Genomic DNA, 20,991 nt, shown 5'->3' on the forward strand with positions numbered 1-20,991 from the left:
AGTAGCCGGGTACGTGTACAATTCTTCAATTAAATCTCCTCCAGACAGAAAGAGAGTATTAAAAGCTACGACGAAGTTCCCCAGGTGACGTAAAAAGCTTGCAGCACCTGGTACTTCCAGGAGGTCTCCCATCCAAGTACTGACCAGGTCCTGCCCCGTTTAGTTTCTGAGATCTGACGAGATCGGGCGCGTTCAGGACGGTGTGGCCACAAGCCGAGACGCCTGGCTGCATGATGTCTCTTAAAGGCTGGCGGGTATTGACGGAATTTCCAGCATAAAAAAAAAAAAAAAAATAGAAAAATGGAGGGCAAAATATCAGTGCAGGAAAGGGTGTTGAAAGTAGCCGGGTACGTGTACAATTCTTCAATTATATCTCCTCCAGACAGAAAGAGAGTATTAAGAGCTACGATAAAGTTACCCAGGAGAAGTAAAAAGCTTGCAGCACCTGGTATTTCCAGGAGGTCACCCATCCAAGTACTGACCAGGCCCTGCCCCGTTTAGCTTCCGAGATCTGACGAGATCGGGCGCATTCAGGACGGTGTGGCCACAAGCCGAGACGCCTGGCTGCATGATGTCTCTTAAAGGTTGGCGGGTATTGACGGAACTTCCAGCAAAAAAAAAAAAGAAAAAAGAAAAATGGTGGGAAACATATCAGTGCAGCAAAGTGTGTTGAAAGTAGCCGGGTACGTGTACAATTCTTTAATTATATCTCCTCCAGACTGAAAGAGAGTATTAAGAGCTACGATGAAGTTACCCAGGGGACGTAAAAAGCTTGCATCACCTGGTATTTCCTGGAGGTCACCCATCCAAGTACTAACCAGGCCCTGGCCCGTTTAGTTTCCAAGGTCTGACGAGATCGGGCACGTTCAGGACGGTGTGGCCGCAAGCCGAGATGCCTGGCTGCATGATGTCTCTTAAAGGCTGGCGGGTATTGACGGAATTTCCAGCAAAAAATAAAAAATAAAAAAATTAAAAAATGGAGGGAAAAATAACAGTGCAGGAAAGGGTGTTGAAAGTAGCCGGGAACGTGTACAATTCTTCAATTATATCTCCTCCAGACAGAAAGAGAGTATTAAGAGCTACGATGAAGTTACCCAGGAGACGTAAGAAGCTTGCAGCACCTGGTATTTCTAGGAGATCTCCCATCCAAGTACTGACTAGGCCATGCCCCGTTTAGCTTCCGAGATCTGACAAGACGGGGTGCGTCCAGGACGGTGTAGCCACAAGCCGAGAGGCCTGGCTGCATGATGTCTCTTAAAGGCTGACGGGTGTTGAGGGAACTTCCAGCAAATAAAAAAAGAAAAATGGAGGGAAAAATATCAGTTCAGCAAAGGGTGTTGAAAGTAGCCGGGTACGTGTACATTTCTTCAATTATATCTCCTCCAGACAGAAAGAGAGTATTAAGATCTATGATGAAGTTACCCAGGAGACGTATAAAGCTTGCAGCACCTGGTATTTCCAGGAGGTCACCCATCCAAGTACTGACCAGGCCCTGCCCTGTTTAGCTTCCGAGATCTGATGAGATCGGTCGCGTTCAGGACGGCGTGGCCGCAAGCCGAGAGGCCTGGCAGCATGATGTCTCTTAAAGGCGGGCGGGTTTTGACGGACCTTCCAGCAAAAAAAAGAAGAATGGAGGGAAAAATACCAGTGGAGCAAATGGTGTTGAAAGTAGCCGGGTACGTGTACAAATCCTCAATTATAACACCTCCAGACAGAAAGAGAGTATTAAGAGCTACAATGAAGTTACTCAGGAGACTAAAAAGCTTGCAGCACCAGGTATTTCCAGGAGGTCTCCCATCCAAGTATTGACCAGGCCCTGCCCCGTTTAGCTTCCGAGATCTGACAAGATCGGGCACGTTCACGTCAGTGTGGCCGCAAGCCTAGAGAGCTGGCTGCATGATGTCTCTTAAAGGCTGGAGGGTATTGACGGAACTTCCGGCAAAAAAAAAAAGAAAAAAGAAAAATGGAGGGAAAAATATCAGTGCAGCAAAGGGTGTTTAAAGTAGTCGGGTACGTGTACAATTCTTCAATTATATCTCCTCCAGACAGAAAAAGAGAATGAAGAGCTATGATAAAGTTACCCAGGAGACGTAAAAAGCTTGCAGCACCAGGTATTTCCACGAGTTCTCACATTCAAGTACTGACCAGGCCCTGCCCCGTTTAGCTTCCGAGATCTGATGAGATCGGGCGCATTCAGGACAATGTGTCCGCATGCCAAGAGGCCTGGCTGCATGATGTCTCTTAAAGGCTGGAGGATATTGACGGAACTTCCAGCAAAATAATGAAGAAAAAAGAAAAATGGAGGGAAAAATATCAGTGCAGCAAAGGGTGTTGAAAGTAACCGGGTACGTGTACAATACTTCAATTATATCTCCTCCAGACTGAAAGAGAGTATCAAGAGCTACGATAAAGTTACCCAGCAGACGTAAAAAGCTGGCAGCACCTGGTATTTCCAGGAGATCTCCCATCCAAGTACTGACCAGGTCCTGCCCCGTTTCGTTTCCGAGATCTGACGAGATCGGGCGCGTTCAGGTCTGTGTGTCCGCAAGCCGAGATGCCTGGTTGCATGATGTCTCTTAAAGGCTGGCGGATATTGATGGAACTTCCAGAAAAAATAAAAAATAAAAATAAAAATGGCGGGAAAAATATCAGTGCAGCAAAGGGTGTTGAAAGTAGCCGGGTACGTGTACAATTCTTCAATTATATCTCCTCCAGACAGAAATAGAGTATTAAGAGCTACGATGAAGTTACCCAGGAGACGAAAAAGCTTGCAGCACCTGGTATTTCCAGGAGGTCACCCATCCAAGTACTGACGAGGCCCTGCACCGTTTAGCTTCCGAGATCTGACGAGATCGGGCGCGTTCAGGACGGTGTGGCCACAAGCCGAGACGCCTGGCTGCATGATGTCTCTTAAAGGCTGGCGGGTATTGACGGAATTTCCAGCATAAAAAAAAAAAAAAAAAATAGAAAAATGGAGGGAAAAATATCAGTGCAGGAAAGGGTGTTGAAAGTAGCCGGGTACGTGTACAATTCTTCAATTATATCTCCTCCAGACTGAAAGAGAGTATTAAGAGCTACGATAAAGTTACCCAGGAGACGTAAAAGCTTGCAGCACCAGGTATTTCCAGGAGGTCTCACATTCAAGTACTGACCAGGTCCTACCCCGTTTAGCCTCCGAGATCTGACGAGATCGGGCGCGTTCAGGATGGTGTGGCAGCAAGCCGAGATGCCTGGCTGCATGATGTCTCTTAAAGGCTGGAGGGTATTGACGGAACTTCCAGCAGAAAAAAAAAAAGAAAAAGAAAAATGGAGGCAAAAATATCAGTGCAGCAAAGGGTGTTGAAAGTTGCCGGGTACGTGTACAATACTTCAATTATATCTCCTCCAGACAGAAAGAGAGTATTAAGAGCTATGATAAAGTTTCCCAGGAGAAGTAAAAAGCTTGCAGCACCTGGTATTTCCAGGAGGTCTCCCATCTAAGTACTGACCAGGCCCTGCCCCGTTTAGCTTCCGAGATCTGACGAGATCGGGCGCATTCAGGACGGTGTGGCCACAAGCCGAGACGCCTGGCTGCATGATGTCTCTTAAAGGCTGGAGGGTATTGACGGAACTTCCAGAAAAAAAAGAAAGAAAAAAGAAAAATGGAGGGAAAAATATCTGTGCAGTAAAGGGTGTTGAAAGTAGCCGGGTACGTGTACAATTCTTTAATTAAATCTCCTCCAGACTGAAAGAGAGTATTAAGAGCTACGATGAAGTTACCCAGGAGACGTAAAAAGCTTGCAGGACCTGGTATTTCCAGGAGGTCAACAATCCAAGTACTGACCAGGCCCTGCCCCGTTTAGCTTCCGAGATCTGACGAGATTGGGGGCGTTTAGGACGGTGTGGCCGCAAGCCAAGAGGCCTGGCTGCATGATGTCTCTTAAAGGCTGGCGGGTATTGACGGAACTTCCAGCAAATAAAAAAATAAAAATAAAAAAAGAAAAACGGAGGGAAAAAAATCAGTGCCGCAAAGGGTGTTGAAAGTAGCCAGGTACGTGTACAATTCTTCAATTAAATCTCCTCCAGACAGAAAGAGAGTATTAAAAGCTACGACGAAGTTCCCCAGGTGACGAAAAAAGCTTGCAGCGCCTGGAATTTCCAGAAGGTCTCACATTCAAGTAATGACCAGGCCCTGCCCAGTTTAGCTTCCGAGAGCTGACGAGATGGGGCGCGTTCAGGACAGTGTGGCCGCAAGCCAAGACGCCTGGCTGCATGATGTCTCTTAAAGGTTGGCGGGTATTGACGGAACTTCCAGCAGAAAAAATAAATAATAATAAAAATAAAAAAATTGATGGAAAAATATCAGTGCAGCAAAGGGTGTTGACAGTAGCTGGGTACGTGTACAATACTTCAATTATATCTCCTCCAGACAGAAAGAAAGTATTAAGAGCTACGATAAACTTACCCAGCCGACGTAAAAAGCTTGCAGCACCTGGTATTTCCAGGAGGTCTCCCATCCAAGTACTGACCAGGCCCTGCCCCACTCAGTTTCCGAGATCTTACGAGATCGGACGCGTTCAGGACGGTGTGGCCGCAAGCTGAGATGCCTGGCTGCATGATGTCTCTTAAAGGCTGGCGGGTATTGACGGAACTGCCAGCAATAAAAAAAAAAAAAAAAAAAGAAATAGAAAAATGGAGGGAAAAATATCAGTGCAGCAAAGGGTGTTGAAAGTAGCCTAGTACGTGTACAATTCTTCAATTATATCTCCTGGAGACAGAAAGAGAGTATTAAGAGCTACGATGAAGTTACCCAGGAGACGTAAAAGGCTTGCAGCACCTGGTATTTCTAGGAGGTCTCCCATCCAAGTACTGACCAGGCCCTGCCCCGTTTAGCTTCCGAGATCTGACGAGATCGGGCGCATTCAGGACGGTGTGGCCGCAAGCCGAGAGGCCTGGCTGCATGATGTCTCTTAAAGGTTGGCGGGTATTGACGGAACTTCCAGCAAAAAAAAAAAAAAAAAAGAAAAATGGATGGAAAAATATCAGTGCAGCAAAGGGTGTTGACAGTAGCTGGGTACGTGTACAATACTTCAATTATATCTCCTCCAGACAGATAGAGAGTATTAAGAGCTACGATAAAGTTACCCAGGAGACGTAAAAGCTTGCAGCACCAGGTATTTCCAGGAGGTCTCACATTCATGTACCGACCAGGTCCTGCCCCGTTTAGCTTCCAAGATCTGACGAGATCGGGCGAGTTCAGGATGGTGTGGCCGCAAGCCGAGATGCCTGGCTGCATGATGTCTCTGAAAGGCTGGCGGGTATTGAGGGAATTTCCAGCAAAAAAAAAAAAAAAAAAAAAAAAAGAAAAATGCATGGAAAAATATCAGTGCAGCAAAGGGTGTTGACAGTAGCTGGGTACGTGTACAATACTTCAATTATGTCTCCTCCAGACAGAAAGAGAGTATTAAGAGCTACGATGAAGTTACCCAGGAGACAAAAAAGCTTGCAGCACCAGGTATTTCCAGGAGGTCACCCATCCAAGTACTGACCAGGCCCTGCCCCTTTTACCTTCCGAGATCTTACGAGATCGGGCGCATTCAGGACGGTGTGGCCACAAGCCGAGAGGCCTGGCTGCATGATGTCTCTTAAAGGTTGGCGGATATTGACGAACTTCCAGCAAAAAAAAAAAAGAAAAATGGAGGGAGAAATATCAGTGCAGCAAAGGCTGTTGAAAGTAGCCGTGTACGTGTACAATACTTCAATTATATCTCCTCCAGACAGAAAGAGAGTACTAAGAGCTACGATGAAGTTACCCAGGAGACGTAAAAAGCTTGCAGCACCTGGTATTTCCAGGAGGTCACACATCCAAGTACTGACCAGGTCCTGCCCCGTTTAGCTTTCGAGATCTTACGAGATCGGGCGCGTTCAGGACGGTGTGGCCACAAGCCGAGAGGCCTGGCTGCATGATGTCTCTTAAAGGTTGGCGGGTATTGACGGAACTTCCAGCAAAAAAAAAAAAAAAAAATAGAGGGAAATATACCAGTGCAGCAAAGGGTGTTGAAAGTAGCCGGGTACGTGTACAATTCTTCAATTATATCTCCTGGAGACAGAAAGAGAGTTTTAAGAGCTACGATGAAGTTACCCAGGAGACGTAAAAAGCTTGCAGCACCTGGTATTTCCAGGAGGTCACACATCCAAGTACTGACTAGGCCCTGCCCCGTTTAGCTTCCGAAATCTGATATGATCGGGCGCGTTCAGGACGGTGTGACTACAAGCCAAGAGCCCTGGCTGCATGATGTCTCTTAAAGGCTGGCGGATATTGACGGAACTTCCAGCAAAAAAAAAAAAAAAAAAGAAAAATGGAAAAATATCAGTGCAGCAAAGGGTGTTGACAGTAGCTGGGTACGTGTACAATTCTTCAATTATATCTCCTGGAGACAGAAAGAGAGTATTAAGAGCTACGATGAAGTTACCCAGGAGACGTAAAAAGCTTGCAGCACCTGGCATTTCCAGGAGGTCACCCATCCAAGTACTGACCAGGCCCTGCCCCGTTTAAATTCCAAGATCTGATGAGATCGGGGGCGTTCAGGACGGTGTGGCTGCAAGCCAAGAGGCCGGGCTGCATGATGTCTCTTAATGGTTGGCGGGTTTTGACGGAACATCCAGCAAAAAAAAAAAAGAGAAATGGAGGGAGAAATACCAGTGCAGCAAAGGGTGTTGAAAGTAGCCGGGTACGTGTACAATTCTTCAATTATATCTCCTGCAGACAGAAAGAGAGTATTAAGAGCTACGATGAAGTTACCCAGGAGACGTAAAAAGCTTGCAGCACCTGGTATTTCTAGGAGGTCACACATCCAAGTACTGACCAGGCCCTGCCCCGTTTAGCTTCCGAGATCTTACGAGATCGGGCGCATTCAGGACGGTGTGGCCGCAAGCCGAGAGGCCTGGCTGCATGATGTCTCTTAAAGGTTGGCGGGTATTGACGGAACTTCCAGCAAAAAAAAAAAAAAAAAAAAGAAAAATGGATGGAAAAATATCAGTGCAGCAAAGGGTGTTGACAGTAGCTGGGTACGTGTACAATACTTCAATTATATCTCCTCCAGACAGATAGAGAGTATTAAGAGCTACGATAAAGTTACCCAGGAGACGTAAAAGCTTGCAGCACCAGGTATTTCCAGGAGGTCTCACATTCATGTACCGACCAGGTCCTGCCCCGTTTAGCTTCCAAGATCTGACGAGATCGGGCGAGTTCAGGATGGTGTGGCCGCAAGCCGAGATGCCTGGCTGCATGATGTCTCTTAAAGGCTGGCGGGTATTGAGGGAATTTCCAGCAAAAAAAAAAAAAAAAAAAATAGAAAAATGGAGGGAAAAATATCAGTGCAGGAAAGGGTGTTGAAAGTAGCCGGGTACGTGTACAATTCTTCAATTATTTCTCCTGGAGACATAAAGAGAGTATTAAGAGCTACGATGAAGTTACCCAGGAGACGTAAAAAGCTTGCAGCACCTGGCATTTCCAGGAGGTCACCCATCCAAGTACTGACCAGGCCCTGCCCCGTTTAAATTCCAAGATCTGATGAGATCGGGGGCGTTCAGGACGGTGTGGCTGCAAGCCAAAAAGCCGGGCTGCATGATGTCTCTTAATGGTTGGCGGGTTTTGACGGAACATCCAGCAAAAAAAAAAAAGAGAAATGGAGGGAGAAATTCCAGTGCAGCAAAGGGTGTTGAAAGTAGCCGGGTACGTGTACAATTCTTCAATTATATCTCCTGCAGACAGAAAGAGAGTATTAAGAGCTACGATGAAGTTACCCAGGAGACGTAAAAAGCTTGCAGCACCTGGTATTTCTAGGAGGTCAGCCATCCAAGTACTGACCAGGCCCTGCCCCGTTTAGCTTCCGAGATCTGACGAGATCGGGCGCATTCAGGACGGTGTGGCCACAAGCCGAGAGGCCTGGCTGCATGATGTCTCTTAAAGGTTGGCGGGTATTGACGGAACTTCCAGCAAAAAAAAAAAAAAAAAAGAAAAATGGATGGAAAAATATCAGTGCAGCAAAGGGTGTTGACAGTAGCTGGGTACGTGTACAATACTTCAATTATATCTCCTCCAGACAGATAGAGAGTATTAAGAGCTACGATAAAGTTACCCAGGAGACGTAAAAGCTTGCAGCACCAGGTATTTCCAGGAGGTCTCACATTCATGTACCGACCAGGTCCTGCCCCGTTTAGCTTCCAAGATCTGACGAGATCGGGCGAGTTCAGGATGGTGTGGCCGCAAGCCGAGATGCCTGGCTGCATGATGTCTCTTAAAGGCTGGCGGGTATTGAGGGAATTTCCAGCAAAAAAAAAAAAAAAAAAAATAGAAAAATGGAGGGAAAAATATCAGTGCAGGAAAGGGTGTTGAAAGTAGCCGGGTACGTGTACAATTCTTCAATTATTTCTCCTGGAGACATAAAGAGAGTATTAAGAGCTACGATGAAGTTACCCAGGAGACGTAAAAAGCTTGCAGCACCTGGCATTTCCAGGAGGTCACCCATCCAAGTACTGACCAGGCCCTGCCCCGTTTAAATTCCAAGATCTGATGAGATCGGGGGCGTTCAGGACGGTGTGGCTGCAAGCCAAAAAGCCAGGCTGCATGATGTCTCTTAATGGTTGGCGGGTTTTGACGGAACATCCAGCAAAAAAAAAAAAGAGAAATGGAGGGAGAAATTCCAGTGCAGCAAAGGGTGTTGAAAGTAGCCGGGTACGTGTACAATTCTTCAATTATATCTCCTGCAGACAGAAAGAGAGTATTAAGAGCTACGATGAAGTTACCCAGGAGACGTAAAAAGCTTGCAGCACCTGGTATTTCTAGGAGGTCAGCCATCCAAGTACTGACCAGGCCCTGCCCCGTTTAGCTTCCGAAATCTGATATGATCGGGCGCGTTCAGGACGGTGTGACTACAAGCCAAGAGGCCTGGCTGCATGATGTCTCTTAAAGGCTGGCGGATATTGACGGAACTTCCAGCAAAAAAAAAAAAAAAAAAAGAAAAATGGATGGAAAAATATCAGTGCAGCAAAGGGTGTTGACAGTAGCTGGGTACGTGTACAATTCTTCAATTATATCTCCTGGAGACAGAAAGAGAGTATTAAGAGCTACGATGAAGTTACCCAGGAGACGTAAAAAGCTTGCAGCACCTGGCATTTCCAGGAGGTCACCCATCCAAGTACTGACCAGGCCCTGCCCCGTTTAAATTCCAAGATCTGATGAGATCGGGGGCGTTCAGGACGGTGTGGCTGCAAGCCAAGAGGCCGGGCTGCATGATGTCTCTTAATGGTTGTCGGGTTTTGACGGAACATCCAGCAAAAAAAAAAAAGAGAAATGGAGGGAGAAATACCAGTGCAGCAAAGGGTGTTGAAAGTAGCCGGGTACGTGTACAATTCTTCAATTATATCTCCTGCAGACAGAAAGAGAGTATTAAGAGCTACGATGAAGTTACCCAGGAGACGTAAAAAGCTTGCAGAACCTGGTATTTCTAGGAGGTCAGCCATCCAAGTACTGACCAGGCCCTGCCCCGTTTAGCTTCCGAGATCTTACGAGATCGGGCGCATTCAGGACGGTGTGGCCACAAGCCGAGAGGCCTGGCTGCATGATGTCTCTTAAAGGTTGGCGGGTATTGACGGAACTTCCAGCAAAAAAAAAAAAAAAAAAAAGAAAAATGGATGGAAAAATATCAGTGCAGCAAAGGGTGTTGACAGTAGCTGGGTACGTGTACAATACTTCAATTATATCTCCTGGAGACAGAAAGAGAGTATTAAGAGCTACGATGAAGTTACCCAGGAGACGTAAAAGCTTGCAGCACCAGGTATTTCCAGGAGGTCTCACATTCATGTACCGACCAGGTCCTGCCCCATTTAGCTTCCAAGATCTGACGAGATCGGGCGAGTTCAGGATGGTGTGGCCGCAAGCCGAGATGCCTGGCTGCATGATGTCTCTTAAAGGCTGGCGGGTATTGAGGGAATTTCCAGCAAAAAAAAAAAAAAAAAAAATAGAAAAATGGAGGGAAAAATATCAGTGCAGGAAAGGGTGTTGAAAGTAGCCGGGTACGTGTACAATTCTTCAATTATTTCTCCTGGAGACATAAAGAGAGTATTAAGAGCTACGATGAAGTTACCCAGGAGACGTAAAAAGCTTGCAGCACCTGGCATTTCCAGGAGGTCACCCATCCAAGTACTGACCAGGCCCTGCCCCGTTTAAATTCCAAGATCTGATGAGATCGGGGGCGTTCAGGACGGTGTGGCTGCAAGCCAAAAAGCCGGGCTGCATGATGTCTCTTAATGGTTGGCGGGTTTTGACGGAACATCCAGCAAAAAAAAAAAAGAGAAATGGAGGGAGAAATTCCAGTGCAGCAAAGGGTGTTGAAAGTAGCCGGGTACGTGTACAATTCTTCAATTATATCTCCTGCAGACAGAAAGAGAGTATTAAGAGCTACGATGAAGTTACCCAGGAGACGTAAAAAGCTTGCAGCACCTGGTATTTCTAGGAGGTCAGCCATCCAAGTACTGACCAGGCCCTGCCCCGTTTAGCTTCCGAGATCTTACGCGATCGGGCGCATTCAGGACGGTGTGGCCACAAGCCGAGAGGCCTGGCTGCATGATGTCTCTTAAAGGTTGGCGGGTATTGACGGAACTTCCAGCAAAAAAAAAAAAAAAAAAAAAAAAAGAAAAATGGATGGAAAAATATCAGTGCAGCAAAGGGTGTTGACAGTAGCTGGGTACGTGTACAATACTTCAATTATGTCTCCTCCAGACAGAAAGAGAGTATTAAGAGCTACGATGAAGTTACCCAGGAGACAAAAAAGCTTGCAGCACCAGGTATTTCCAGGAGGTCACCCATCCAAGTACTGACCAGGCCCTGCCCCTTTTACCTTCCGAGATCTTACGAGATCGGGCGCATTCAGGACGGTGTGGCCACAAGCCGAGAGGCCTGGCTGCATGATGTCTCTTAAAGGTTGGCGGATATTGACGAACTTCCAGCAAAAAAAAAAAAGAAAAATGGAGGGAGAAATATCAGTGCAGCAAAGGCTGTTGAAAGTAGCCGTGTACGTGTACAATACTTCAATTATATCTCCTCCAGACAGAAAGATAGTACTAAGAGCTACGATGAAGTTACCCAGGAGACGTAAAAAGCTTGCAGCACCTGGTATTTCGAGGAGGTCACACATCCAAGTACTGACCAGGTCCTGCCCCGTTTAGCTTTCGAGATCTTACGAGATCGGGCGCGTTCAGGACGGTGTGGCCACAAGCCGAGAGGCCTGGCTGCATGATGTCTCTTAAAGGTTGGCGGGTATTGACGGAACTTCCAGCAAAAAAAAAAAAAAAAAATAGAGGGAAATATACCAGTGCAGCAAAGGGTGTTGAAAGTAGCCGGGTACGTGTACAATTCTTCAATTATATCTCCTGGAGACAGAAAGAGAGTTTTAAGAGCTACGATGAAGTTACCCAGGAGACGTAAAAAGCTTGCAGCACCTGGTATTTCCAGGAGGTCACACATCCAAGTACTGACTAGGCCCTGCCCCGTTTAGCTTCCGAAATCTGATATGATCGGGCGCGTTCAGGACGGTGTGACTACAAGCCAAGAGGCCTGGCTGCATGATGTCTCTTAAAGGCTGGCGGATATTGACGGAACTTCCAGCAAAAAAAAAAAAAAAAAAAAAGAAAAATGGATGGAAAAATATCAGTGCAGCAAAGGGTGTTGACAGTAGCTGGGTACGTGTACAATTCTTCAATTATATCTCCTGGAGACAGAAAGAGAGTATTAAGAGCTACGATGAAGTTACCCAGGAGACGTAAAAAGCTTGCAGCACCTGGCATTTCCAGGAGGTCACCCATCCAAGTACTGACCAGGCCCTGCCCCGTTTAAATTCCAAGATCTGATGAGATCGGGGGCGTTCAGGACGGTGTGGCTGCAAGCCAAGAGGCCGGGCTGCATGATGTCTCTTAATGGTTGGCGGGTTTTGACGGAACATCCAGCAAAAAAAAAAAAGAGAAATGGAGGGAGAAATACCAGTGCAGCAAAGGGTGTTGAAAGTAGCCGGGTACGTGTACAATTCTTCAATTATATCTCCTGCAGACAGAAAGAGAGTATTAAGAGCTACGATGAAGTTACCCAGGAGACGTAAAAAGCTTGCAGCACCTGGTATTTCTAGGAGGTCAGCCATCCAAGTACTGACCAGGCCCTGCCCCGTTTAGCTTCCGAGATCTGACGAGATCGGGCGCATTCAGGACGGTGTGGCCGCAAGCCGAGAGGCCTGGCTGCATGATGTCTCTTAAAGGTTGGCGGGTATTGACGGAACTTCCAGCAAAAAAAAAAAAGAGAAATGGAGGGAGAAATACCAGTGCAGCAAAGGGTGTTGAAAGTAGCCGGGTACGTGTACAATTCTTCAATTATATCTCCTGCAGACAGAAAGAGAGTATTAAGAGCTACGATGAAGTTACCCAGGAGACGTAAAAAGCTTGCAGCACCTGGTATTTCTAGGAGGTCAGCCATCCAAGTACTGACCAGGCCCTGCCCCGTTTAGCTTCCGAGATCTGACGAGATCGGGCGCATTCAGGACGGTGTGGCCGCAAGCCGAGAGGCCTGGCTGCATGATGTCTCTTAAAGGTTGGCGGGTATTGACGGAACTTCCAGCAAAAAAAAAAAAAAAAAAGAAAAATGGATGGAAAAATATCAGTGCAGCAAAGGGTGTTGACAGTAGCTGGGTACGTGTACAATACTTCAATTATATCTCCTCCAGACAGATAGAGAGTATTAAGAGCTACGATAAAGTTACCCAGGAGACGTAAAAGCTTGCAGCACCAGGTATTTCCAGGAGGTCTCACATTCATGTACCGACCAGGTCCTGCCCCGTTTAGCTTCCGAGATCTGACGAGATCGGGCGCATTCAGGACGGTGTGGCCGCAAGCCGAGATGCCTGGCTGCATGATGTCTCTTAAAGGCTGGCGGGTATTGAGGGAATTTCCAGCAAAAAAAAAAAAAAAAAAATAGAAAAATGGAGGGAAAAATATCAGTGCAGGAAAGGGTGTTGAAAGTAGCCGGGTACGTGTACAATTCTTCAATTATTTCTCCTGGAGATATGAAGAGAGTATTAAGAGCTACGATGAAGTTACCCAGGAGACGTAAAAAGCTTGCAGCACCTGGCATTTCCAGGAGGTCACCCATCCAAGTACTGACCAGGCCCTGCCCCGTTTAAATTCCAAGATCTGATGAGATCGGGGGCGTTCAGGACGGTGTGGCTGCAAGCCAAGAGGCCGGGCTGCATGATGTCTCTTAATGGTTGGCGGGTTTTGACGGAACATCCAGCAAAAAAAAAAAAGAGAAATGGAGGGAGAAATTCCAGTGCAGCAAAGGGTGTTGAAAGTAGCCGGGTACGTGTACAATTCTTCAATTATATCTCCTGCAGACAGAAAGAGAGTATTAAGAGCTACGATGAAGTTACCCAGGAGACGTAAAAAGCTTGCAGCACCTGGTATTTCTAGGAGGTCAGCCATCCAAGTACTGACCAGGCCCTGCCCCGTTTAGCTTCCGAGATCTTACGAGATCGGGCGCATTCAGGACGGTGTGGCCACAAGCCGAGAGGCCTGGCTGCATGATGTCTCTTAAAGGTTGGCGGGTATTGACGGAACTTCCAGCAAAAAAAAAAAAAAAAAAAAAAATAGAAAAATGGATGGAAAAACATCAGTGCAGCAAAGGGTGTTGACAGTAGCTGGGTACGTGTACAATACTTCAATTATATCTCCTCCAGACAGATAGAGAGTATTAAGAGCTACGATAAAGTTACCCAGGAGACGTAAAAGCTTGCAGCACCAGGTATTTCCAGGAGGTCTCACATTCATGTACCGACCAGGTCCTGCCCCGTTTAGCTTCCAAGATCTGACGAGATCGGGCGAGTTCAGGATGGTGTGGCCGCAAGCCGAGATGCCTGGCTGCATGATGTCTCTTGAAGGCTGGCGGGTATTGAGGGAATTTCCAGCAAAAAAAAAAAAAAAAAATAGAAAAATGGAGGGAAAAATATCAGTGCAGGAAAGGGTGTTGAAAGTAGCCGGGTACGTGTACAATTCTTCAATTATTTCTCCTGGAGATATAAAGAGAGTATTAAGAGCTACGATGAAGTTACCCAGGAGACGTAAAAAGCTTGCAGCACCTGGCATTTCCAGGAGGTCACCCATCCAAGTACTGACCAGGCCCTGCCCCGTTTAAATTCCAAGATCTGATGAGATCGGGGGCGTTCAGGACGGTGTGGCTGCAAGCCAAGAGGCCGGGCTGCATGATGTCTCTTAATGGTTGGCGGGTTTTGACGGAACATCCAGCAAAAAAAAAAAAGAGAAATGGAGGGAGAAATTCCAGTGCAGCAAAGGGTGTTGAAAGTAGCCGGGTACGTGTACAATTCTTCAATTATATCTCCTGCAGACAGAAAGAGAGTATTAAGAGCTACGATGAAGTTACCCAGGAGACGTAAAAAGCTTGCAGCACCTGGTATTTCCAGGAGGTCTCCCATCCAAGTACTGACCAGGTCCTGCCCCATTTAGCTTTTGAGATCTTACGAGATCGGGCGCGTTCAGGACGGTGTGGCCACAAGCCGAGAGGCCTGGCTGCATGATGTCTCTTAAAGGTTGGCGGGTATTGACGGAACTTCCAGCAAAAAAAAAAAAAAAAAAAAAAAAAAAAAGAAAAATGGATGGAAAAATATCAGTGCAGCAAAGGATGTTGACAGTAGCTGGGTACGTGTACAGTACTTCAATTATATCTCCTCCAGACTGATAGAGAGCATTAAGAGCTACGATAAAGTTACCCAGGAGACTTAAAAGCTTGCAGCACGAGGTATTTCAAGGAGGTCTCACATTCATGTACTGACCAGGTCCTGCCCTGTTTAGCTTCCGAGATATGATGAGATCAGGCGCGTTCAGGACGGTGTGGCCGCAAGCCAAGAGACCTGGCTGCATGATGTCTCTTAAAGGCTGGCAAGTATTGACGGAACTTCCAGCAATAAAAAAAAAAAAAAAAAATAGAAAAAGGGAGGGAAAAATATCAGTGCAGCAAAGGGTGTTGAAAGTAGCCGGGTACATGTACAATTCTTCAATTATATCTCCTCCAGACAGATAGAGAGTATTAAGAGCTACGATAAAGTTACCCAAAAGACGTAAAACCTTGCAGCACCTGGTATTTCCAGGAGGACTCCCATCCAAGTACTGACCAGGTCCTGCCCCGTTTAGCTTCCGAGATCTTACGAGATCGGGCGCGTTCAGGACTGTGTGGCTGCAAGCCAAGAGGCCGGGCTGCATGATGTCTCTTAATGGTTGGCGGGTTTTGACGGAACATCCAGCAAAAAAAAAAAAGAGAAATGGAGGGAGAAATACCAGTGCAGCAAAGGGTGTTGAAAGTAGCCGGGTACGTGTACAATTCTTCAATTATATCTCCTGCAGACAGAAAGAGAGTATTAAGAGCTACGATGAAGTTACCCAGGAGACGTAAAAAGCTTGCAGCACCTGGTATTTCTAGGAGGTCAGCCATTCAAGTACTGACCAGGCCCTGCCCCGTTTAGCTTCCGAGATCTTACGAGATCGGGCGCATTCAGGACGGTGTGGCCACAAGCCGAGAGGCCTGGCTGCATGATGTCTCTTAAAGGTTGGCGGGTATTGACGGAACTTCCAGCAAAAAAAAAAAAAAAAAAAAAAAAAGAAAAATGGATGGAAAAATATCAGTGCAGCAAAGGCTGTTGAAAGTAGCCGTGTACGTGTACAATACTTCAATTATATCTCCTCCAGACAGAAAGAGAGTACTAAGAGCTACGATGAAGTTACCCAGGAGACAAAAAAGCTTGCAGCACCAGGTATTTCCAGGAGGTCACCCATCCAAGTACTGACCAGGCCCTGCCCCTTTTACCTTCCGAGATCTGACGATATCGGGCGCGTTCAGGACGGTGTGGCCGAAAGCCAAGAGGCCCGCCTGCATGATGTCTCTTTAGGCTGGTGGGTATTGACGGAACTTCCAGCAAAAAAAAAAAAAAAAAATAGAAAAATGGAGGGAAAAATATCAGTGCAGGAAAGGGTGTTGAAAGTAGCCGGGTACGTGTACAATTCTTCAATTATTTCTCCTGGAGATATAAAGACAGTATTAAGAGCTACGATGAAGTTACCCAGGAGACGTAAAAAGCTTGCAGCACCTGGCATTTCCAGGAGGTCACCCATCCAAGTACTGACCAGGCCCTGCCCCGTTTAAATTCCAAGATCTGATGAGATCGGGGGCGTTCAGGACGGTGTGGCTGCAAGCCAAGAGGCCGGGCTGCATGATGTCTCTTAATGGTTGGCGGGTTTTGACGGAACATCCAGCAAAAAAAAAAAAGAGAAATGGAGGGAGAAATTCCAGTGCAGCAAAGGGTGTTGAAAGTAGCCGGGTACGTGTACAATTCTTCAATTATATCTCCTGCAGACAGAAAGAGAGTATTAAGAGCTACGATGAAGTTACCCAGGAGACGTAAAAAGCTTGCAGCACCTGGTATTTCCAGGAGGTCTCCCATCCAAGTACTGACCAGGTCCTGCCCCATTTAGCTTTTGAGATCTTACGAGATCGGGCGCGTTCAGGACGGTGTGGCCACAAGCCGAGAGGCCTGGCTGCATGATGTCTCTTAAAGGTTGGCGGGTATTGACGGAACTTCCAGCAAAAAAAAAAAAAAAAAAAAAAAAAAAAAGAAAAATGGATGGAAAAATATCAGTGCAGCAAAGGATGTTGACAGTAGCTGGGTACGTGTACAGTACTTCAATTATATCTCCTCCAGACTGATAGAGAGCATTAAGAGCTACGATAAAGTTACCCAGGAGACTTAAAAGCTTGCAGCACGAGGTATTTCAAGGAGGTCTCACATTCATGTACTGACCAGGTCCTGCCCTGTTTAGCTTCCGAGATATGATGAGATCAGGCGCGTTCAGGACGGTGTGGCCGCAAGCCAAGAGACCTGGCTGCATGATGTCTCTTAAAGGCTGGCAAGTATTGACGGAACTTCCAGCAATAAAAAAAAAAAAAAAAAATAGAAAAAGGGAGGGAAAAATATCAGTGCAGCAAAGGGTGTTGAAAGTAGCCGGGTACATGTACAATTCTTCAATTATATCTCCTCCAGACAGATAGAGAGTATTAAGAGCTACGATAAAGTTACCCAAAAGACGTAAAACCTTGCAGCACCTGGTATTTCCAGGAGGACTCCCATCCAAGTACTGACCAGGTCCTGCCCCGTTTAGCTTCCGAGATCTTACGAGATCGGGCGCGTTCAGGACGGTGTGGCTGCAAGCCAAGAGGCCGGGCTGCATGATGTCTCTTAATGGTTGGCGGGTTTTGACGGAACATCCAGCAAAAAAAAAAAAGAGAAATGGAGGGAGAAATACCAGTGCAGCAAAGGGTGTTGAAAGTAGCCGGGTACGTGTACAATTCTTCAATTATATCTCCTGCAGACAGAAAGAGAGTATTAAGAGCTACGATGAAGTTACCCAGGAGACGTAAAAAGCTTGCAGCACCTGGTATTTCTAGGAGGTCAGCCATCCAAGTACTGACCAGGCCCTGCCCCGTTTAGCTTCCGAGATCTTACGAGATCGGGCGCATTCAGGACGGTGTGGCCACAAGCCGAGAGGCCTGGCTGCATGATGTCTCTTAAAGGTTGGCGGGTATTGACGGAACTTCCAGCAAAAAAAAAAAAAAAAAAAAAAAAAGAAAAATGGATGGAAAAATATCAGTGCAGCAAAGGCTGTTGAAAGTAGCCGTGTACGTGTACAATACTTAAATTATATCTCCTCCAGACAGAAAGAGAGTACTAAGAGCTACGATGAAGTTACCCAGGAGACAAAAAAGCTTGCAGCACCAGGTATTTCCAGGAGGTCACCCATCCAAGTACTGACCAGGCCCTGCCCCTTTTACCTTCCGAGATCTGACGATATCGGGCGCGTTCAGGACGGTGTGGCCGAAAGCCAAGAGGCCCGCCTGCATGATGTCTCTTTAGGCTGGTGGGTATTGACGGAACTTCCAGCAAAAAAAAAAAAAAAAAAAATAGAAAAAGGGAGGGAAAAATATCAGTGCAGCAAAGGGTGTTGAAAGTAGCCGGGTACATGTACAATTCTTCAATTATATCTCCTCCAGACAGATAGAGAGTATTAAGAGCTACGATAAAGTTACCCAGGAGACGTAAAAGCTTGCAGCACTAGGTATTTCCAGGCGGTCTCACATTCATGTACTAACCAGGTCCTGCCCCGTTTAGCTTCTGAGATCTGACGAGATCGGGCGCGTTCAGTATGGTGTGGCCGCAAGCCGAGATGCCTGGCTGCATGATGTCTCTTAAAGGATGGCGGGTATTGACGGAATTTCCAGCCAAAAAAAAAAAAAAAAAAATAGAAAAATGGAGGGAAAAATATCAGTGCAGCAAAGGGTGTTGAAAGTAGCCGGGTACGTGTACAATTCTTCAATTATATCTCCTCCAGACAGAAAGAGAGAATTAAGAGCTACGATAAAGTTACCCAGGAGACGTAAAATCTTGCAGCACCAGGTATTTCCAGGAGGTCTCCCATCCAAGTACTGACCAGGCCCTGCCCCGTTTAGCTTTCGAGATCTTACGAGATCGGGCGCGTTCAGGACGGTGTGGCCACAAGCCAAGAGGCCTGGCTGCATGATGTCTCTTAAAGGCTGGCGGATATTGACGGAACTTCCAGCAAAAAAATAAAATAAAAAGAAAAATGGAGGGAAAAATATCAGTGCAGCAAAGGGTGTTGAAAGTAGCCTAGTACGCGTACAATACTTCAATTATATCTCCTGGAGACAGAAAGAGAGTATTAAGAGCTACGATGAAGTTACCCAGGAGACGTAAAAAGCTTGCAGCACCTGGTATTTCCTGGAGGTCTCCCATCCAAGTACTGACCAGGCCCTGCCCCGTTTAGCTTCCGAGATCTGACGAGATCGGGCGCATTCAGGACGGTGTGGCCGCAAGCCGAGAGGCCTGGCTGCATGATGTCTCTTAAAGGTTGGCGGGTATTGACGGAACTTCCAGCAAAAAAAAAAAAAAAAAATAGAAAAATGGATGGAAAAATATCAGTGCAGCAAAGGGTGTTGACAGTAGCTGGGTACGTGTACAATACTTCAATTATATCTCCTCCAGACAGATAGAGAGTATTAAGAGCTACGATAAAGTTACCCAGGAGACGTAAAAGCTTACAGCACCAGGTATTTCCAGGAGGTCTCACATTCATGTACCGACCAGGTCCTGCCCCGTTTAGCTTCCAAGATCTGACGAGATCGGGCGCGTTCAGGACGGTGTGGCCGCAAGCCAAGAGGCCTGGCTGCATGATGTCTCTTAAAGGCTGGCGGGTATTGACGGAACTTCCAGCAAAAAAAAAAAAAAAAAAAATGGAAAATGGAGGGAAAAATATCAGTGCAGCAAAGGCTGTTGAAAGTAGCCGGGTACGTGTACAATACTTCAATTATATCTCCTCCAGACAGATAGAGAGTATTAAGAGCTACGATGAAGTTTCCCAGGAGACGTAAAATGCTTGCAGCACCAGGTATTTCCAGGAGGTCTCCCATCCAAGTACTGACGAGGCCCTGCCCCGTTTAGCTTCCGAGATCTGACGAGATCGGGCGTGTTCAGGACGGTGTGGCCGCAAGCCAAGAGGCCTGGCTGCATGATGTCTCTTAAAGGCTGGCGGGTATTGACAGAACTTCCAGCAAAAAATAAAAAATAAATAAATAGAAAAATGGAGGGAAAAATATCAGTGCAGGACAGGGTGTTGAAAGTAGCCGGGTACATGTACAATTCTTCAATTATATCTCCTCCAGACTGAATGAGAGTATTAAGAGCTACGCTGAAGTTACCCAGGAGATGTAAAAAGCTTGCAGCACCTGGTATTTCCAGGAGGTCTCACATTCAAGTCCTGACCAGGTCCTGCCCCGTTTAGCTTCCGAAATCTGACGATATCATGCGCATTCAGGACGGTGTGGCCGAAAGCCGAGAGGCCCAGCTGCATGATGTCTCTTTAAGGCTGGCGGGTATTGACGGAACTTCCAGCAGAAGAAAAAAGAAAAAAGAAAAATGGAGGGAAAAATATCAGTGCAGCAAAGGGTTTTGAAAGTAGCCGGGTACGTGTACAATTCTTCAATAATATCTCCTACAGACTGAAAGAGAGTATTAAGAGCTATGATGAAGTTACCCAGGATACGTAAAAAGCTTGCAGCACCTGGTATTTCTAGGAGGTCTCCCATCCAAGTACTGACCAGGCCCTGCCCCGTTAGCTTCCGAGATCTGACGAGATCGGGCGCGTTCAGGATGATGTGGCCGCAAGCCGAGATGCCTGGCTGCATGACGTCTCTTAAAGGCTGGCGGGTATTGACGGAACTGCCAGCAAAAAAAAAAAAGAAAAATAGAGGGAAATGTACCAGTGCAGCAAAGGGTGTTGAAAGTAGCCGGGTACATGTACAATTCTTCAATTATATCTCCTGGAGACAGAAAGAGAGTATTAAGAGCTACGATGAAGTTACCCAGGAGACGTAAAAAGCTTGCAGCACCTGGTATTTCTAGGAGGTCTCCCATCCAAGTACTGACCAGGCCCTGCCCCGTTAGCTTCCGAGATCTGACGAGATCGGGCGCGTTCAGGATGGTGTGGCCGCAAGCCAAGATGCCTGGCTGCATGACGTCTCTTAAAGGCTGGCGGGTATTGACGGAACTGCCAGCAAAAAAAAAAAAGAAAAATAGAGGGAAATATACCAGTGCAGCAAAGGGTGTTGAAAGTAGCCGGGTACATGTACAATTCTTCAATTATATCTCCTGGAGACAGAAAGAGAGTATTAAGAGCTACGATGAAGTTACCCAGGAGACGTAAAAAGCTTGCATCACCTGGTATTTCTAGGAGGTCTCCCATCCAAGTACTGACCAGGCCCTGCCCCGTTTAGCTTCCGAGATCTGACGAGATCGGGCGCATTCAGGACGGTGTGGCCACAAGCCGAAAGGCCTG

The 20,991-nt window shown here is 46.6% G+C and overlaps 10 non-coding genes and 52 pseudogenes across 10 annotated transcripts; all 62 read right to left on the reverse strand.

Annotated features, from left to right (window-relative positions):
* Nucleotides 1–95: 95 nt before the first annotated feature.
* LOC136761275 (uncharacterized) lies at nucleotides 96–214 on the reverse strand (annotated as a pseudogene).
* Nucleotides 215–433: 219 nt separating this feature from the next.
* Nucleotides 434–552, reverse strand: LOC136761707 (5S ribosomal RNA). The gene has a single exon (XR_010820384.1). It is a non-coding gene; the product is annotated as a 5S ribosomal RNA (ribosomal RNA).
* A 217-nt stretch (nucleotides 553–769) lies between these two features.
* On the reverse strand, nucleotides 770–888 carry LOC136761082 (uncharacterized; annotated as a pseudogene).
* Nucleotides 889–1,109: 221 nt separating this feature from the next.
* Nucleotides 1,110–1,228, reverse strand: LOC136762199 (uncharacterized; annotated as a pseudogene).
* A 209-nt stretch (nucleotides 1,229–1,437) lies between these two features.
* LOC136761690 (5S ribosomal RNA) lies at nucleotides 1,438–1,556 on the reverse strand. The gene has a single exon (XR_010820382.1). It is a non-coding gene; the product is annotated as a 5S ribosomal RNA (ribosomal RNA).
* Nucleotides 1,557–1,761: 205 nt separating this feature from the next.
* On the reverse strand, nucleotides 1,762–1,880 carry LOC136761657 (uncharacterized; annotated as a pseudogene).
* A 216-nt stretch (nucleotides 1,881–2,096) lies between these two features.
* On the reverse strand, nucleotides 2,097–2,215 carry LOC136761487 (uncharacterized; annotated as a pseudogene).
* A 216-nt stretch (nucleotides 2,216–2,431) lies between these two features.
* Nucleotides 2,432–2,550, reverse strand: LOC136762109 (uncharacterized; annotated as a pseudogene).
* A 215-nt stretch (nucleotides 2,551–2,765) lies between these two features.
* Nucleotides 2,766–2,884, reverse strand: LOC136760979 (uncharacterized; annotated as a pseudogene).
* Nucleotides 2,885–3,103: 219 nt separating this feature from the next.
* On the reverse strand, nucleotides 3,104–3,222 carry LOC136761417 (uncharacterized; annotated as a pseudogene).
* A 217-nt stretch (nucleotides 3,223–3,439) lies between these two features.
* Nucleotides 3,440–3,558, reverse strand: LOC136761310 (5S ribosomal RNA). The gene has a single exon (XR_010820343.1). It is a non-coding gene; the product is annotated as a 5S ribosomal RNA (ribosomal RNA).
* Nucleotides 3,559–3,774: 216 nt separating this feature from the next.
* Nucleotides 3,775–3,893, reverse strand: LOC136761992 (uncharacterized; annotated as a pseudogene).
* A 223-nt stretch (nucleotides 3,894–4,116) lies between these two features.
* Nucleotides 4,117–4,235, reverse strand: LOC136762230 (uncharacterized; annotated as a pseudogene).
* A 224-nt stretch (nucleotides 4,236–4,459) lies between these two features.
* LOC136761432 (uncharacterized) lies at nucleotides 4,460–4,578 on the reverse strand (annotated as a pseudogene).
* Nucleotides 4,579–4,804: 226 nt separating this feature from the next.
* Nucleotides 4,805–4,923, reverse strand: LOC136762605 (5S ribosomal RNA). The gene has a single exon (XR_010820799.1). It is a non-coding gene; the product is annotated as a 5S ribosomal RNA (ribosomal RNA).
* A 215-nt stretch (nucleotides 4,924–5,138) lies between these two features.
* On the reverse strand, nucleotides 5,139–5,257 carry LOC136761905 (uncharacterized; annotated as a pseudogene).
* A 222-nt stretch (nucleotides 5,258–5,479) lies between these two features.
* Nucleotides 5,480–5,598, reverse strand: LOC136760760 (uncharacterized; annotated as a pseudogene).
* Nucleotides 5,599–5,807: 209 nt separating this feature from the next.
* Nucleotides 5,808–5,926, reverse strand: LOC136761260 (uncharacterized; annotated as a pseudogene).
* A 210-nt stretch (nucleotides 5,927–6,136) lies between these two features.
* LOC136761715 (uncharacterized) lies at nucleotides 6,137–6,255 on the reverse strand (annotated as a pseudogene).
* Nucleotides 6,256–6,467: 212 nt separating this feature from the next.
* On the reverse strand, nucleotides 6,468–6,586 carry LOC136760714 (uncharacterized; annotated as a pseudogene).
* Nucleotides 6,587–6,796: 210 nt separating this feature from the next.
* On the reverse strand, nucleotides 6,797–6,915 carry LOC136760759 (uncharacterized; annotated as a pseudogene).
* A 217-nt stretch (nucleotides 6,916–7,132) lies between these two features.
* LOC136761906 (uncharacterized) lies at nucleotides 7,133–7,251 on the reverse strand (annotated as a pseudogene).
* A 220-nt stretch (nucleotides 7,252–7,471) lies between these two features.
* Nucleotides 7,472–7,590, reverse strand: LOC136760715 (uncharacterized; annotated as a pseudogene).
* A 210-nt stretch (nucleotides 7,591–7,800) lies between these two features.
* LOC136762601 (5S ribosomal RNA) lies at nucleotides 7,801–7,919 on the reverse strand. The gene has a single exon (XR_010820795.1). It is a non-coding gene; the product is annotated as a 5S ribosomal RNA (ribosomal RNA).
* Nucleotides 7,920–8,134: 215 nt separating this feature from the next.
* On the reverse strand, nucleotides 8,135–8,253 carry LOC136761907 (uncharacterized; annotated as a pseudogene).
* A 220-nt stretch (nucleotides 8,254–8,473) lies between these two features.
* Nucleotides 8,474–8,592, reverse strand: LOC136760717 (uncharacterized; annotated as a pseudogene).
* Nucleotides 8,593–8,802: 210 nt separating this feature from the next.
* On the reverse strand, nucleotides 8,803–8,921 carry LOC136761433 (uncharacterized; annotated as a pseudogene).
* A 217-nt stretch (nucleotides 8,922–9,138) lies between these two features.
* On the reverse strand, nucleotides 9,139–9,257 carry LOC136760718 (uncharacterized; annotated as a pseudogene).
* Nucleotides 9,258–9,467: 210 nt separating this feature from the next.
* Nucleotides 9,468–9,586, reverse strand: LOC136761175 (uncharacterized; annotated as a pseudogene).
* A 217-nt stretch (nucleotides 9,587–9,803) lies between these two features.
* On the reverse strand, nucleotides 9,804–9,922 carry LOC136762049 (uncharacterized; annotated as a pseudogene).
* Nucleotides 9,923–10,142: 220 nt separating this feature from the next.
* On the reverse strand, nucleotides 10,143–10,261 carry LOC136760719 (uncharacterized; annotated as a pseudogene).
* Nucleotides 10,262–10,471: 210 nt separating this feature from the next.
* On the reverse strand, nucleotides 10,472–10,590 carry LOC136760907 (uncharacterized; annotated as a pseudogene).
* Nucleotides 10,591–10,812: 222 nt separating this feature from the next.
* LOC136760763 (uncharacterized) lies at nucleotides 10,813–10,931 on the reverse strand (annotated as a pseudogene).
* A 209-nt stretch (nucleotides 10,932–11,140) lies between these two features.
* On the reverse strand, nucleotides 11,141–11,259 carry LOC136761521 (uncharacterized; annotated as a pseudogene).
* Nucleotides 11,260–11,469: 210 nt separating this feature from the next.
* On the reverse strand, nucleotides 11,470–11,588 carry LOC136761716 (uncharacterized; annotated as a pseudogene).
* A 219-nt stretch (nucleotides 11,589–11,807) lies between these two features.
* Nucleotides 11,808–11,926, reverse strand: LOC136760720 (uncharacterized; annotated as a pseudogene).
* Nucleotides 11,927–12,136: 210 nt separating this feature from the next.
* LOC136762465 (5S ribosomal RNA) lies at nucleotides 12,137–12,255 on the reverse strand. The gene has a single exon (XR_010820664.1). It is a non-coding gene; the product is annotated as a 5S ribosomal RNA (ribosomal RNA).
* Nucleotides 12,256–12,465: 210 nt separating this feature from the next.
* LOC136762468 (5S ribosomal RNA) lies at nucleotides 12,466–12,584 on the reverse strand. The gene has a single exon (XR_010820666.1). It is a non-coding gene; the product is annotated as a 5S ribosomal RNA (ribosomal RNA).
* Nucleotides 12,585–12,799: 215 nt separating this feature from the next.
* LOC136761477 (uncharacterized) lies at nucleotides 12,800–12,918 on the reverse strand (annotated as a pseudogene).
* A 219-nt stretch (nucleotides 12,919–13,137) lies between these two features.
* Nucleotides 13,138–13,256, reverse strand: LOC136760721 (uncharacterized; annotated as a pseudogene).
* Nucleotides 13,257–13,466: 210 nt separating this feature from the next.
* LOC136760703 (uncharacterized) lies at nucleotides 13,467–13,585 on the reverse strand (annotated as a pseudogene).
* Nucleotides 13,586–13,807: 222 nt separating this feature from the next.
* Nucleotides 13,808–13,926, reverse strand: LOC136761908 (uncharacterized; annotated as a pseudogene).
* A 218-nt stretch (nucleotides 13,927–14,144) lies between these two features.
* Nucleotides 14,145–14,263, reverse strand: LOC136760722 (uncharacterized; annotated as a pseudogene).
* A 210-nt stretch (nucleotides 14,264–14,473) lies between these two features.
* Nucleotides 14,474–14,592, reverse strand: LOC136761441 (uncharacterized; annotated as a pseudogene).
* A 226-nt stretch (nucleotides 14,593–14,818) lies between these two features.
* On the reverse strand, nucleotides 14,819–14,937 carry LOC136762182 (uncharacterized; annotated as a pseudogene).
* Nucleotides 14,938–15,157: 220 nt separating this feature from the next.
* Nucleotides 15,158–15,276, reverse strand: LOC136761492 (uncharacterized; annotated as a pseudogene).
* A 210-nt stretch (nucleotides 15,277–15,486) lies between these two features.
* On the reverse strand, nucleotides 15,487–15,605 carry LOC136760897 (uncharacterized; annotated as a pseudogene).
* A 222-nt stretch (nucleotides 15,606–15,827) lies between these two features.
* Nucleotides 15,828–15,946, reverse strand: LOC136761625 (uncharacterized; annotated as a pseudogene).
* A 217-nt stretch (nucleotides 15,947–16,163) lies between these two features.
* LOC136760723 (uncharacterized) lies at nucleotides 16,164–16,282 on the reverse strand (annotated as a pseudogene).
* Nucleotides 16,283–16,492: 210 nt separating this feature from the next.
* Nucleotides 16,493–16,611, reverse strand: LOC136761442 (uncharacterized; annotated as a pseudogene).
* A 226-nt stretch (nucleotides 16,612–16,837) lies between these two features.
* On the reverse strand, nucleotides 16,838–16,956 carry LOC136762183 (uncharacterized; annotated as a pseudogene).
* Nucleotides 16,957–17,176: 220 nt separating this feature from the next.
* On the reverse strand, nucleotides 17,177–17,295 carry LOC136760921 (uncharacterized; annotated as a pseudogene).
* Nucleotides 17,296–17,505: 210 nt separating this feature from the next.
* LOC136760704 (uncharacterized) lies at nucleotides 17,506–17,624 on the reverse strand (annotated as a pseudogene).
* A 222-nt stretch (nucleotides 17,625–17,846) lies between these two features.
* LOC136761626 (uncharacterized) lies at nucleotides 17,847–17,965 on the reverse strand (annotated as a pseudogene).
* A 218-nt stretch (nucleotides 17,966–18,183) lies between these two features.
* Nucleotides 18,184–18,302, reverse strand: LOC136762047 (uncharacterized; annotated as a pseudogene).
* A 219-nt stretch (nucleotides 18,303–18,521) lies between these two features.
* On the reverse strand, nucleotides 18,522–18,640 carry LOC136760886 (uncharacterized; annotated as a pseudogene).
* Nucleotides 18,641–18,856: 216 nt separating this feature from the next.
* Nucleotides 18,857–18,975, reverse strand: LOC136760634 (5S ribosomal RNA). Its single transcript, XR_010820253.1, has one exon. It is a non-coding gene; the product is annotated as a 5S ribosomal RNA (ribosomal RNA).
* A 217-nt stretch (nucleotides 18,976–19,192) lies between these two features.
* LOC136761965 (uncharacterized) lies at nucleotides 19,193–19,311 on the reverse strand (annotated as a pseudogene).
* A 219-nt stretch (nucleotides 19,312–19,530) lies between these two features.
* LOC136760632 (5S ribosomal RNA) lies at nucleotides 19,531–19,649 on the reverse strand. The gene has a single exon (XR_010820251.1). It is a non-coding gene; the product is annotated as a 5S ribosomal RNA (ribosomal RNA).
* Nucleotides 19,650–20,205: 556 nt separating this feature from the next.
* On the reverse strand, nucleotides 20,206–20,323 carry LOC136760965 (uncharacterized; annotated as a pseudogene).
* Nucleotides 20,324–20,533: 210 nt separating this feature from the next.
* LOC136760661 (uncharacterized) lies at nucleotides 20,534–20,651 on the reverse strand (annotated as a pseudogene).
* A 210-nt stretch (nucleotides 20,652–20,861) lies between these two features.
* LOC136760631 (5S ribosomal RNA) lies at nucleotides 20,862–20,980 on the reverse strand. The gene has a single exon (XR_010820250.1). It is a non-coding gene; the product is annotated as a 5S ribosomal RNA (ribosomal RNA).
* Nucleotides 20,981–20,991: the final 11 nt, after the last annotated feature.

This window comes from Amia ocellicauda, chromosome 10 (assembly GCF_036373705.1).
Source record: "Amia ocellicauda isolate fAmiCal2 chromosome 10, fAmiCal2.hap1, whole genome shotgun sequence".
Taxonomy (NCBI): domain Eukaryota; kingdom Metazoa; phylum Chordata; class Actinopteri; order Amiiformes; family Amiidae; genus Amia; species Amia ocellicauda.